Source organism: Moschus berezovskii, chromosome 4 (assembly GCF_049115385.1).
Source record: "Moschus berezovskii isolate FMDL1 chromosome 4, NW_MosBer_1.0, whole genome shotgun sequence".
NCBI classification, from domain to species: Eukaryota; Metazoa; Chordata; class Mammalia; order Artiodactyla; family Moschidae; genus Moschus; species Moschus berezovskii.
Genome location: NC_142463.1, coordinates 29,004,835 through 29,018,277, shown reverse-complemented (window position 1 = coordinate 29,018,277; position 13,443 = coordinate 29,004,835). Strand labels below are relative to the sequence as shown.

Genomic DNA, 13,443 nt, shown 5'->3' with positions numbered 1-13,443 from the left:
GAGTAATAGGCAAATTTGGCCTTGGAGTACGGAACGAAGAAGGGCAAAGGCTAATAGAGTTTTGTCAAGAGAACGCACTGGTCATAGCAAACACCCTCTTCCAACAACACAAGAGAAGACTCTACACATGGACATCACCAGATGGTCAACACCAAAATCAGATTGATTATATTCTTTGCAGCAAAAGATGGAGAAGCTCTATACAGTTAGCAAAAACAAGTCCGGGAGCTGACTGTGGCTCAGATCATGAACTCCTTATTGCCAAATTCAGACTTAAATTGAAGACAGTAGGGAAAACCACTAGACCATTCAGATATGACCTAAATCTAATCCCTTATGATTATACAGTGGAAGTGAGGAATAGATTTAAGGGACTAGATCTGATAGACAGAGTGCCTGATGAACTCTGGACGGAGGTTCATGACATTGTACAGGAGACAGGGACCAAGACTATCCCCATGGAAAAGAAATGCAAAAAAGCAAAATGGCTGTCTGAGGAGGCCTTACAAATAGCTGTGAAAAGAAGAGACGTGAAAAGCAAAGGAGAAAAGGAAAGATATAAGCATCTGAATGCAGAGTTCCAAAGAATAGCAAGGAGAGATAAGAAACCCTTCCTCAGTGATCAATGCAAAGAAATAGAGGAAAACAACAGAATAGGAAAAACAAGAGACCTCTTCAAGAAAATTAGAGATTCCAAGGGAACATTTCATGCAAAGATGGGCTCGATAAAGGACAGAAATGGTATGGACCTAACAGAAGCAGAGGATATTAAGAAGAGATGGCAAGAATACACAGAAGAACTGTACAAAAAAGATCTTCACGACCAAGATAGTCACGATAACGTGATCACTGACCTAGAGCCAGACATCTTGAAATGTGAAGTCAAGTGGGCCTTAGAAAGCATCACTACGAACAAAGCTAGTGGTGGTGATGGAATTCCAGTTGAGCTATTTCAAATCTTGAAAGATGATGCTGTAAAAGTGCTGCACTCAATATGCCAGCAAATTTGGAAAACTCAGCAGTGCCCACAGGACTGGAAAAGGTCAGTCTTCATTCCAATCCCAAAGAAAGGGAATGCCAAAGAATGCTCAAACTACCGCACAATTGCACTCATCTCACACGCTAGTAAAGTCATGCTCAAAATTCTCCAAGTCAGTCAGTCGTGTCCAACTCTTTGTGACCCCATGGACAGTAGCCTGCCCGGCTCCTCTGTCCATGTGGATTCTCCAGGCAAGCATACTGGAGCGGGTAGCCATTTCCTTCTCCAAGGCATCTGCCCAACCCAGGGATCAAACCCAGGTTTCTCACCTGGCTGACAGATGTTTTGACTGCCTGAGCCACCAGAGAGCCCTCATTCCTTCATATGGATGAATAAATCCCACTGTATGTATAGTTGTCCGTTGGTGCCTATGGGGACTGTTCCAGGACCCCTGTGGATATCAGAATGCACAGATGCTCAAGTCCCTTACATGGTATAAAATGGCACATCTTCCAGTACACTTTAAATCATTTCTAGATTACTTATAATATCTAATACAAAGTATATAGTTGTTAATACAATGTGAGTACCGTGTAAATTGTTGCCAGCCCTTGCCAAATTCAAGTTTTGTTTTTTGGAACTTTCTGCAATATATTCCTGAATATTCTGGATCCATAGATGTAGGACCTGTGGATATAGAGAGCCAACTGTACATACCACGAATTGTTTATCTGTTGATGAACCTTTGGGCTGTTTGGGTTTACTTTTGATCCCTCTAGCTCAGTCCATGCAGTTGTTTGGAGGGGACAAGTCTGGATGAGGAAGATAGCTTGGAGGCTGTGTCAGTGATGCAAGCATAGGTCACTGACAAGAGAAGACAGAAGGGCTGCACTGATTTAGAAGGCAGATTGTTGTCAGTGCTAGAGGCAGGAGTGAAAAATGTCTCCCTAGTTCATTGCTCTTGAGACAAGCTACAGGGGAAGAGAAGTTTCAGGAGAAGATCATGAGCTTGGTTTGGACCTTGCAAATTTGAGTTGCTTGTGGCATCAGATGCAAATGCCCTCCAAGGAAGGGGTTAGAGATGTGTATCTATGTGGATCTGGAGCTCAAGAAAAAGTCTGGGCAGAAGAGTGGGGTTTGACAGTCATCAGTTTGTAGCTGAGATTATCAGGAGGGAGTAGGGAGGTGGCAGGTGGGAGAAGAGGGAGTAGGGAGGTGGCAGGTGGTCCTCAGAGCAGGACCCCGAGAGTTCTGGAAGGCAGTTGCTGCCCATTCGGATCATCTTGCTCACCATTGAGTAACCAGGCCCAAGCGCAATGACTGACACAAACAAATAGTGACATAAATCCTCGTTGAATGAATGAAACAATCCACAGAGGCCTGAGAGACCTAAGAGGAGAAACCAGAAGACTGTGATGTTGAAAAAATCGAGTGGAAAGGATTTCAGGGATAAAATGGTCCGCAGTGCCGATGTTGCAGCCATTATTCTGGGTAAGAACCAATGTCCTTGACTTCTATCTGGGAAAGAGGAAAGCACAGATGACCAAGGCAAGTGACAGATTTGCAGTGATGCAGAGTCAGGACAATTCCGAGAGGCCTTGCAGAAGAGGAGCTCGGAGCGGAGAGGGTGAGCTGCAAGATCCCATCTGCTCATCCTGGGCTGTGGTCAGGAAGTCAGGATCTGACTGTGTGACTTAACTGAGTCCCTTCCCTCTCAGGCATTTGAATGGATGCTCCTGGAGAATCTGCAATGACTACTATACAACCTCACTAGCTACAGCCCCACCTCCCAGAGCCTCCCCAGGACCTCCTCACTTCACAGGTCCCTTGGCTCTGCATAGGGAAGGGCTTATCTCAGGGAACACTAATGGGTCCCTTGTTTTTTGTTTTTTTAAATACTTGGCTGCACTGGGTCTTGGTTGTGGCATGGGGAATCTCTGTTGCTGGGCAAGGACTCTCTAGTTGTGGTGGTGAGGGTTTAGTTGCTTCGCGGCATGTGGTATCTTAGTTGCCTGACCAGGGAGCAAACCCACATCCCCTGCATTGCAAGACGAATTCTTAACCACTGGCCTGCCAGGGAAGTCCCTGGGGTCCCCTGTCTATAAGTGGCCCTCGGAAGTATGTAGGTGGAGAAGGGAGAACCAGAAGCTTCTGGCTGCTCAACCAGGTTTCCATAATAGTTTTATTCTCCTTTCTCTGAAGCTGAGGTTTTTCATAAGCCCCAGGCACATCAGATGGGAAAAGGAAAGGTATCTGGGAGAGGCTGAGAGACCCCAGGAGCACTGAAAGTTAGAAGGAGGGAGGGCTGACCTTGCATCCAGATGGCTCACAGGACACCCCCCCACACACACACATACACAACTCCCTGCTAGCTCAGAGGAGATGCCCACATAGACGGTAGGAGATCTAGACACCCAGGGCTTTGGATCTGGCTTCTCTCTGCTTCACTGAGTGACCTCGGGCTAGGGCTTCTCTTCTCCAGGGCTGCTTCTCATCTCTACCATGGATTCACTTGACCGCCTCATGCCCTGACATTCTAGGGCTTCAAACTGCCATACCAAGACCAATGTGGACACAGCATAGTACAGCAGATCCCAGCCAACGAGGGGCTGATACACTCTCCAGCTCCCTCACCCCTTGACTGGGACAACTTTGAGGCACATTCTATGTCATCATCCAGAATTCCTTGATGGAATCCTTGGTTATCAGAAATTTATTTGAGGGCCTTCCTGGGTGGCTCAGTGGTAAAGAATCCACCTACCAATGCAAGAGACATGGGTTCAATCCCTGATCCGGGAAGATCCCACATGCTGCAGGGCAACTAAGCCCATGTGCCGCAGCTATTGCGTCTGCGCTCTAGAGTCCAGGAGTTGCAACTGCTGAGCCTGTGTGCTGCAGCTACTGAAGCCCGAGAGCTTTAGAGCCCATGCTCCACAACAAGAGAAGCTACCACGTAAGAAGCATGCTCACCACAACTAGAGAGTAGCCTCCACTCGCCACAACTAGAGAAAAGCCTTCACAGCAACAAAGATCCACACAACCAAAAATAAATTAAAAAAAATTTTTAAAGAAACATTTGATAACATCCTCCACTTCTTTCCTTTTCTTTTCTCACCTTCCAACATGCCTGCAGGTGCTCTCTCTTGTCTCAAATCCTTATTTTAGGGACCGTTCCTGGGGAAACCCAGCCACAGACAGTGCAATAATAATAACAGTGAAAGTGAAAGTCGCTCAGTCGTGTCTGACTCTTTGCACCCGGTCCTATCGAGTGCAAGGAGTGGACCCCCTTGTGGACTGAAAGCTTGTCAACTAGGAGGCCTGGGTCAGGCCACCTCCCCTCTGAACCTGAGGCACCTCAACGGAGACACAGAGGTAGGGTGCAGCTAGTGAGGATGTATAGTTGTCACTGCAGATTCTCCAGGAGTGGCCACTCAAATTCCTGAGAGGGAAGGGACTCAGCCACATCAGTCAGTCAGATCTGGTCAGTGGCTTCCTGAACAGAGCCTGGGCTGACCAGATGGGACCTTGCAGCTCACCCTCTCTCTACAGTCCAGGGAATTCTCCAGGTCAGAATACTGGAGTGGGTAGCCTTTCCCTTCTCCAGGGGATCTTCCCAACCCAGGGATCAAACCCAGGTCTCCCACATTGCAGGTAGATTCTTTACCAGTTGAGCCTCAAGGGAAGCCCAGGAATACTGTAGTGAGCAGCCTATCCCTTCTCCAGTAGATCTTCCCAACCCAGGAATTGAACCAGGCTCTCCTCCATTGCGGGTGGATTCTTTACCAACTGAGCTATCAGGGAAGCGATAACAACAGTAACTGCTGTTTATTGAATGCCTGATAGGTGCCAGCCTTCATGTCTATAGACCTCATGTAATCCTCCCAACAAGCCTTCCAAGTGGACGTTATAACCTCTATGTCTCCGTTGAGAGGCCTCAGGTTCAGAGGGGAGGTGGCCTGACCCAGGACTCTTAGTTGACAAGCTTTCAGTCCACAAGGGGGTCCACTCCTTGCATTCGATAGGACTGGGTGTCAAGGAACCTGAACCAGGGCCTGGTCCCAGTGGTTATTATACCCAGAGCAAAGGTAGTGTGGGGCACTGTTAAGGCCTGACACTGTCCCCATGACTGCACCATGAACAGTGGCGGCAGTGGACTCCTCCCAAGGGTGTCACTAGTTGAGGATACTGATGAAGATGGAATCCTAAGCTGGAGAGGAAGAACAGGTAAATATGGTGACTGCCATCAACAGGCTGGCTTGTGGCTACTCTTGGGGATTCCTAGCAACACCTGGGGGACCCTTTGAGAGATATAAACTCCCACGTATGCAGAGTGAGGCTCAGGATCGTCATCCTTTGGGCAAAAATCGGACTCCATTTTGTAATCACAGGTCATTAAACTTGAGCAGTGTTTCGGCTGCATCCAGTACATTCTTAATGTGTAGACAGATGATGCCTTTGCTTATGGAAGCACAGAGATGTTTTGCTTTAGGTTTATGTTTCAAAGCATGGCTCCATAGTAAATATTTCAATTATATAAAAAGAAAGCTAGAGACTTCCCTGGTGATCCAGGGCTTAAGAATCCACCTTCCAATACAGGGGATGTGGGTTCGATCCCTGGTCAGGGAATTAAGATCCCACATGCCACCTTGCAACTAAACCCAAGCGCTGCAACTAATGAGCCTTCAAGCTCTGGTGCCTGCATACCATAACAAGAGAGAAACCCGAACGCCGCAACTAAGACTCAATGCGGTCAAATAAGTAAATAAATATTTTTTTAAAAGTAAAAAGAAGCAATACAAATTAAACTCGTGTTATTTAAAAAAGAAAGAAAGAAAGCTATTTGAGTAATAATGAAGCAATACACTCATGTACAGTAAAATAAGCCCCCTTGATGGTATTTAGGTGGCTACATGCCACTTCACACTGGACCCATTTTCCCAAGTGCAGTTTGGAGTAAACCCCCCATTTCTGGCCTCAGTTTCTTCACGGGTGACAAGCGGAGCACCTGGGTGAGCCCCAAGCTCTCTGAGGTCCCAGACTTGATACGGCTGGTGGCTCTCCCTTGGGGCCATTCGGCAAATCTAGGCAGGTTCCTGCCCCCCCTGTCTAGCCTAGAAGCAGATCTGTAATTGAGCCTGCAGGGTCACAGTGACAAGCACAGCCGTAAATCTCAGCTGAGGAAGCAGCCCCTGGGAGATAAATTGTACTGCGGCTGGTCTTTCCTGTCTCCGGGGTTAACGTGGAGAGAAAGGGAGTCGACAAAACCGTTCCCTGTGGATTAGACAGTCCACAGGCTGTGGGGCACCAGGGCCCCGGCCACCCACGGCTGGGAGGGAGTGGCTACAGAACGCTGTCTGCTCCTTGGAGCCCCTGAACACAGGCATAGGGTGGTTTAAGCCAAACGCGACTCGGTCAGAGTGAATGCTTTGTCATGGAGTGTCTACATGTCTCTCCTCCCCTGGATTCTGCAGCCAGATACTGCATCTGTCAGCTTGGTGTGCTCAGCACAGGGGCTGGGAAAAAGTAGGTATTACTGAATACCCATAAAGGATGATAACAATGAGAACTAATATTAAGTGTGAATTGTGTGTCAGCCCTGTGCTTACTGTTCTACATGTATTATTTATTCCTCACAACAGTGCCAGAAGGTACCCTCAGGAGACAGTTGAGAAGATACAGCACAGAGATGTTCAGTAACTCATCTAGCATCACTCAGCTAGTCGGTGGCTGAGCCAGGATTTAAACCCAGGTAGTCTGGCTCCATGGCAACCCACTCCAGTACTCTTGCCTGGAAAATCCCATGGACGGAGGAGCCTGGGAGGCTTCAATCCATGGGGTCGTGAAGAGTCGGACACGACTGAGCGACTTCACTTTCACTTTTCACTTTCATGCATTGGAGAAGGGAATGGCAACCCACTCCAGTGTTCTTGCCTGGAGAATCCCAGGGACGGCGGAGCCTGGTGGGCTGCCATCTATGGGGTCGCACAGAGTCGGACACGACTGAAGCGACTTAGCAGCAGCAGCAGCAGTCTGGCTCCAGAGTCGGGGTCCAGGATCACACTGCAAAATGGTCCACAGAGCAGTCAAGACAACAGTGAAAATAGACTGTGTCTGGCACCTATCACGGGGACTACAGGAGGAATTGAGGATGGCAGGAGTCCACCAGGGAGTCTGGCAGTGGGAGCATCGGGTGAAAGACAAGGAGCTAAGCATGGTCACTGCATTTTGAGGAACGACGATACACTTGGTAGATAATGGGGTGTGCTGAGAGATGAACATAGGAAGCTGGGGCCTGATCCCAATGAGCTCGGGTGCCGAGCTAAGGAACACAGGCTCTCTCCTGTCGAGAGGGCAGAGCAATGACACAGCCAGGTATGAGGACCCACCTCTCACTAACTCTGTGACCTCGGGCAAGGCACTGAGCCTCCTGGAACCTTGGTTTTCCAAAACTAAGATCATGGCATTCGGTCCCAATCACTTCATGGCAAATAGAAGGGGAAAAAGTGAAAGTAGTGACATATTTTCTTTTCCTGGGCTCCAAAACCACTGCGGACGGTGACTGCAGTCATGAAATTAAAAGACGCTTGCTCCTTGAAAAGGAAAGCTATGACAAACCCAGACAGCATATTAAAAAGCAAAGACATCATTTTGCCAACAAAGGTCCATCTAGTCAAAGCTATGTTTTTGTCAGTAGTCATATACTGACGTGAGAGTTGGAGCATAAAGAAGGCTGAGCATTGAAGAATTGATGCTTTCGAATTGTGGTTCTGGAGAAGACTCTTGAGAGTCCCTTGGATAGCAAGGAGATCAAACTAGTCAATCCTAAAGGAAATCAACCCTGAATATTCATTGGAAGGACTCATGCTGAAACTGAAACACCAATACTTTGGCCACCTGATGTGAAGAGCTGATTCTTTGCAAAACACCCTGATGCTGAGAAAGGCTGAGGCAAAAGGAGAAGGGGGTGACAGAGGATGAGATACTTAGACAGCATCACCGACTCAATGGACATGAATTTGAGCAAACTCTGGGATAGTGGAAGACAGAGGAGCCTGGAATGCTGCAGTCCCTGGGGTCACAAAGAGTCAGACCAACTGAGCGACTGAACAGCAACAACAAATACTGGAGGTGACCATTCCTGCTGCATTCTGCCTCTCAGGGCCTGGGCAAGGACTAATAAGGCGAGACAAAATGATTGCATAAATTGTAGCAAATCTGACAGATGCAGGTTGGTGGGAGCCATGGAAAGAAGTGAACAGACAGCAGTTGTGAGAGTAGCCAGCTGTTTTCTTCTAGCAACTACCAGATTGCCTCCAACTTTTATTGTTATTAAAAGGAATAGCATTTGCATGAGGCCTTGCTACTGCCATGTGGCTTTTATCACCTCACTTGAAGGTCCTCAAACCTTTTAAGTTAGATGTAATTATTCATCTTGGGCTCCCCTGGCGGCTCAGAGAGTAAAGAGTCTGCCTGCAGTGTGGGAGACCTGGGTTTAATCCCTGGGTTGGGAAGATGCCCTGGAGAAGGAAATGGCAAACCACTCCAGTATTCTTGCCTGGAAAATCCCACAGATGGAGGAGGCTGGAGGGCTACGTCCATGGGGTAGCAAAGAGTTGGGTACAACTCAGCAACTTCACTTTTATTCAACTTACAAGTAAAGACACCAAGGTGCAGAAAGGTGAGGTGATCCTACCCCCTCGCCCACCCCCGAGCCCTACGGGCCAGGGGCAGAGCTGAGTACAACCTGGGGGTTCCAGGTGCACAGTTGTGTTCTTTCAGTGTCTCATGTGACCTTCTTTATACTGTCAGCTTGTCAGAGCCAGAGGGCAAACCAAGGGCACGAAGGTACAAGGAGACAGGAACCAGCAAGAACTGAAGGCTAGAGGCATTTGGGGTCTCGAGCACTAGTCAATAACCTCGAAGGTCTGACAGGCCGTAACTTGTCATTTTACTGAGGTCCAAATCTGAATTCTTTCCTGCAAGACCGATAAGTGGGGCAAAAGCCTGTCAGAGAGGCCATCTGGCTGACTGCCCAGTGGACGGTTCTCAGCTCAGTTTTCTTCTTGGGGGAGGCAGAGAGGCCTGAGGTTGAAGTTGCGCAGGGTTAGAGGCAGTCCATCTGGGGAGAAATCCCAGCTCTGCCACTTGAAGCTGTGTGACATTAAGTGACTTCCTGTCTCTGAACTTGTTTCCTGATATGGGATATAACAATAATAACATCTACTTCCAAGGACTGTTGAGAGGATTAAATGAGATAGTCATTCACAGGCTCTGAGACAGCCAAGGAACTGGGTGGTACAGGGTAGCCTCTGGGAGGGGAAGTGGGAGACAGGGATGCAGAGGAGGGAGGAAGGCTTACTGCTCACCATATACCTTTTTGTAATCTCTTATTTTGTTTTAAACATGTGTAGAGGGTTCCTTTTCAGATATATAAATAGAATTTCAAAAAGCGAGATAATGCACATAAAATACTTGGCACAGTCTTGGCGTATAACACCCCATAACTCTTAGCCTTATAGTTATTATACGTATTAGTATAGTTATTATGAACTCTTTCTTTGTGGAAAATGACTCCCTCCTGCAAAGAGGAAAACCTTGATGGAGCTGAGAAGGAGAAGGCTAAAACAAGGGGTGCTTCTTACCTAGTTTCATGGAGTTTCAGGGGGCAAATACTTGCCTTTGACTGGGCTTCTTGCTAAGAAAGTTTAGGCTGACACCCGGGCACCTGGAGGATCATGGCAGCCTCATTGGAGCAGGAGGCTGGCCTTGAACGTGTGTCAAACCATTGGTCCACAGGCCTGGGCTTGCTGCCTGTCTCTGTCATTCGCTGGTGGAATAACCTTGAGCAAGTCGCAGAACCTCTCTGAGCCATCAGATTTTCAATTGACAAATGAGGACGGTGAGAGTGGCCCGCCTTGCAGGGCCATTGGGAGGATTTTGAGAGAATTATGTGGTACCTCCCATCATCACGTCTTCATCATTGTAAGGCGTTTGTCCTTCATCCGGACACAGTGGGAACCAGTAAAAGACTTTCTGCCAGATGCAGTAGGGTTGGATTTTAGGCATGAGCGGTCACTTTGGAGGTCAGTGTGGACAGGGGACTGAGAAGGATTCTGTGTGGACCCCCACACTCACCCCACTTGACCTCTCTGAGCAGCACCTTCAGCCACGAATTGTACTCACCCTGGAAAAGGACTGTTCTGGATGTGGCAGGGAAACAAAATCTGATGTAACTAACAGAGCTTTGCCTTATCCACTTGCCTGGGATGGTATTTATGCTAATCTTATTCCCAGCTAAAGCAACTCACTAATAAAAGCGGCGCCTCGGCTCTGGGCTCCACACCATCTGTCAGTTCTGCTTGGGAGGCGCTCTTCCCAGGGAGCAAGGAACCCATGGCTGGGCTTCATGGGCCCTCGTGGGCCAGCCTGGAGGTCCTGTTTACCTTGCACAAACATATGAAGCCCTGCTGGGGGCCAAGCCCTGGGCCAGGCACTGGGGACCCGGAGGAGAGAAAACTGACAAGGTTGCAGGTGCTCCCATGAAGCATGCACTCTGATAGGAGGCAAAACAAAAACACAAGTAAATAAATAAGTGACTAAGGTAAGTTCAGATGAGGGTAAGTGCCATGCAGAAAAAAAGCCCTCATGTGTCAGAAAGTGGCCTAACGAGAGGGTGAAGGGAGACCTTGTTGAGAAGGTGAATCACCCTGGCCGGTCAGAGTGTGCCAGGCAGAGGGGACAACAGAAGCAAATCCCCCAAGGAAGGGCCACTCACTGTCAGTGAGTCTGAGGACAGAAACCAGAGCCCTGGAGCCGGGGTAGGAGATGAGACGGAGCCTACCGGTGGCAGAGGTCAGGACACGGGGGACCCTGTAAGCAGTGGAAGGACTGTGTGAGGGGAACCACAGGAGGGTTTTGAGTGGCATGACCTGCAGTAGTTTTAGATGTCACACTGGCTGCTGGGTGGAGAATCCATTGCAAGAGGGACAAGACTGCTCCCAGGAGACAGATAAGAGGCTCTGGCAACTGGGGCTGGGAGAGAAGTAAGGATCGGGGTTCCCTTTGAGGGTAACAGTGTGAATAAGATCCAGAGTGTAGTTTACCTAGCACAGTGTCTAACACACCTCGGGAGCTCCCTCCATGACGGCTGGGGTTTTATTAATATTTTGATTCTCCTCTGCCACACAGCTTCTCCAAAATAACACCCTTTAAAAATCCTGATATTTGATCAGCTCAAGTACAATGCTATAGGCACTTTCCCTAGTGCGCTGGCCTCCAATCATGTCCCCGATGGACATGTGGGCTGCTGACCTCTGAAGTGACCCTCCCAGGGGCCATGCGTTCATTTCCTGGCTCTGAAGCAATCCAGCATTTAGTGCCTCCTCGGGGAGCCTTGCTCTCTGCCTCAGGCAGGAGGGGCTGGGACTCTGGCACACAGAGATTTTGAACCTGACACAGTCCCTGCCCTGGAGCGCATATTAAGGTGGAGGGGGAGACAGTGTCCGATGCACTCCAGGTGTTCCATATTTGTTGATTCACAGTTATGCAAGTAGTAAGCCCCTCTTACTGTACCTATAACTTTACTTGGGTATTTCCTCATCTCAAAACCTTTAAACTTCTCCAAGTAGAAACTCCCAGCCCAGAATTCAGGCCCTTCATAGACTGGCCCCTACCTCATTCTCCAGTCTCACTCCAGGCATTCTTCCTCTTCATGCACTTTGCCTCCTGCCACAAGACACTTGAGCTTCCCTGGTAGCTCAGTGGTAAAGAATCCGCCTGCCAATGCAGAAGATTCGAGTTTGATCCCTGGGTCAGGATGATCCCCAGCAGAAGGGAGTATCAATCCACTCCACTGTTTTTGCCTGAGAAATTCCATGGATAGAGGGCTACAGTCCATGGAGTCACAAAAGAGTCAGATATGACAGCGACTGAGTTTGAGTGAACTCTGGGAGTTGGTGATGGACAGGGAGGCCTGGCGTGCTGTGATTCATGTGGTCGCAAAGACACATGAATGTGCTCAGGACATGACTGAGCGACTGAACTGAACCGTGAACTGAAACACCACCACCACATGACACTTATTATTGTTCCCTATTCTCTGACATTTCTCTGGCTTGCACTACCTTTCCTTGTACCTAGAATATCACTTACCCCATTCACTTCCTGGTAAACTCCTATACATCCATCAAAGCCCAACTCCAGGGAATTCCCTGGCAGTCCAGCAGTTAGAACTCTGCACTTTCACTCCCAAGGGTGTGGGTTCAATCCCTAATCAGAGAACTGAGATTCTGAAAGCTGTGTGGCAAGGGCAAAAAAAAAAGGTCCAGTTCCAATATTAGCATCTTTGCAAAGCCTTACTGATTGTCTCCAGACTGAGACACTCAATAGGCAGAGTTGGCCCCCACTCCACGATACTCCCACAGTCTTCCACGCATCACTCTGGCACGTCAGACTGCTATGGATCAGTGATCCAGTCCTTCCATTGGACTGTGAGCCCCTAACCGGTTCATCTTGGTGACCCATAACAGGGCCTGGCTAGAGGAGGGAAGTGGACAGGAAGCAATTCTGTTGGGTGACAAGGAGATCAGTGCGGCCACAGTTACAGGTAGATGAGAGGCAAAGCATGAGGCCAAAGTGGCCAGCAGACGCCTGTAGGGCAGGGCCTTGGATGCCAGGGCTTGGGTGGATTTCAGCCACTGGAGAGAAAGATGAGGAAGAAGAGGAAAACCAAATCCCACTTAAAAGAGCTGGGAAGGAGAACTGTATGGCATTATGATAGAGGATATAAATATTAATTATGTTTATACAATGTTCTCAAAGGCTATTAGCTCGGTTCATTTTCCAACATAAATAAGAGAAGATACACTTGCCATTAAGAACTTCAGGCCTACTAATAGGTAACAGAATACCTGTGCATCTATAAACATACAAAATCATCTTTTTCTTGACCTCTGACTCCATCTCATCAAACATTATGTAGATGCAAAAATCAAGTCATGGAAAGTTGAACTAGCTTGTCTAAAGTTGTTAGTTGAACAGCAACAAGCCAATGACTATCCAACTCAAAGGTAGTCGTGAAGTGCTTTGGAGGAGGAAATCTCACTAGTCACAGAGCTTGTTTTTCACCCAGAATGGTTGCTTGTGTTTTCTGCCTTATACATGGATTGCTATTATTCACTGTGAAAAAAAAAAAAAAAACAGATTGGATTATAACCCAAAATGTAAAATAAATATGAGTCCATACTCCAATAAAATAAATAATAACTAGGGGTGATTGGGCATGTCTCCCTTAGGAAAAATTCCAAATAATATATGTAGATACTGCACCCTCCTTCAGGAGGTGGCGTTTGACTCCCATCACTTTTGAGTAGGGTCTGGGGAGAGTCTGAGATGGATATGAGCACACAGGAAGTTGATCAGGGGTTGCTCTTGGGTGGAGGGAGGGAAATGGGTAAGATTGGGCA

At 48.1% G+C, this 13,443-nt stretch overlaps 1 protein-coding gene across 1 annotated transcript in view; it reads right to left on the bottom strand.

Annotated features, from left to right (window-relative positions):
• Positions 1-5,734: 5,734 nt before the first annotated feature.
• The window catches only part of TCEANC2 (transcription elongation factor A N-terminal and central domain containing 2), a 67,061-nt gene continuing 59,352 nt past the window's right edge, over positions 5,735-13,443 (bottom strand). The window contains exon 8 of the mRNA XM_088835325.1: positions 5,735-13,156. The gene's annotated coding sequence lies outside the window, so the exon portion shown is untranslated. The remainder of the gene's footprint in view (positions 13,157-13,443) is intronic.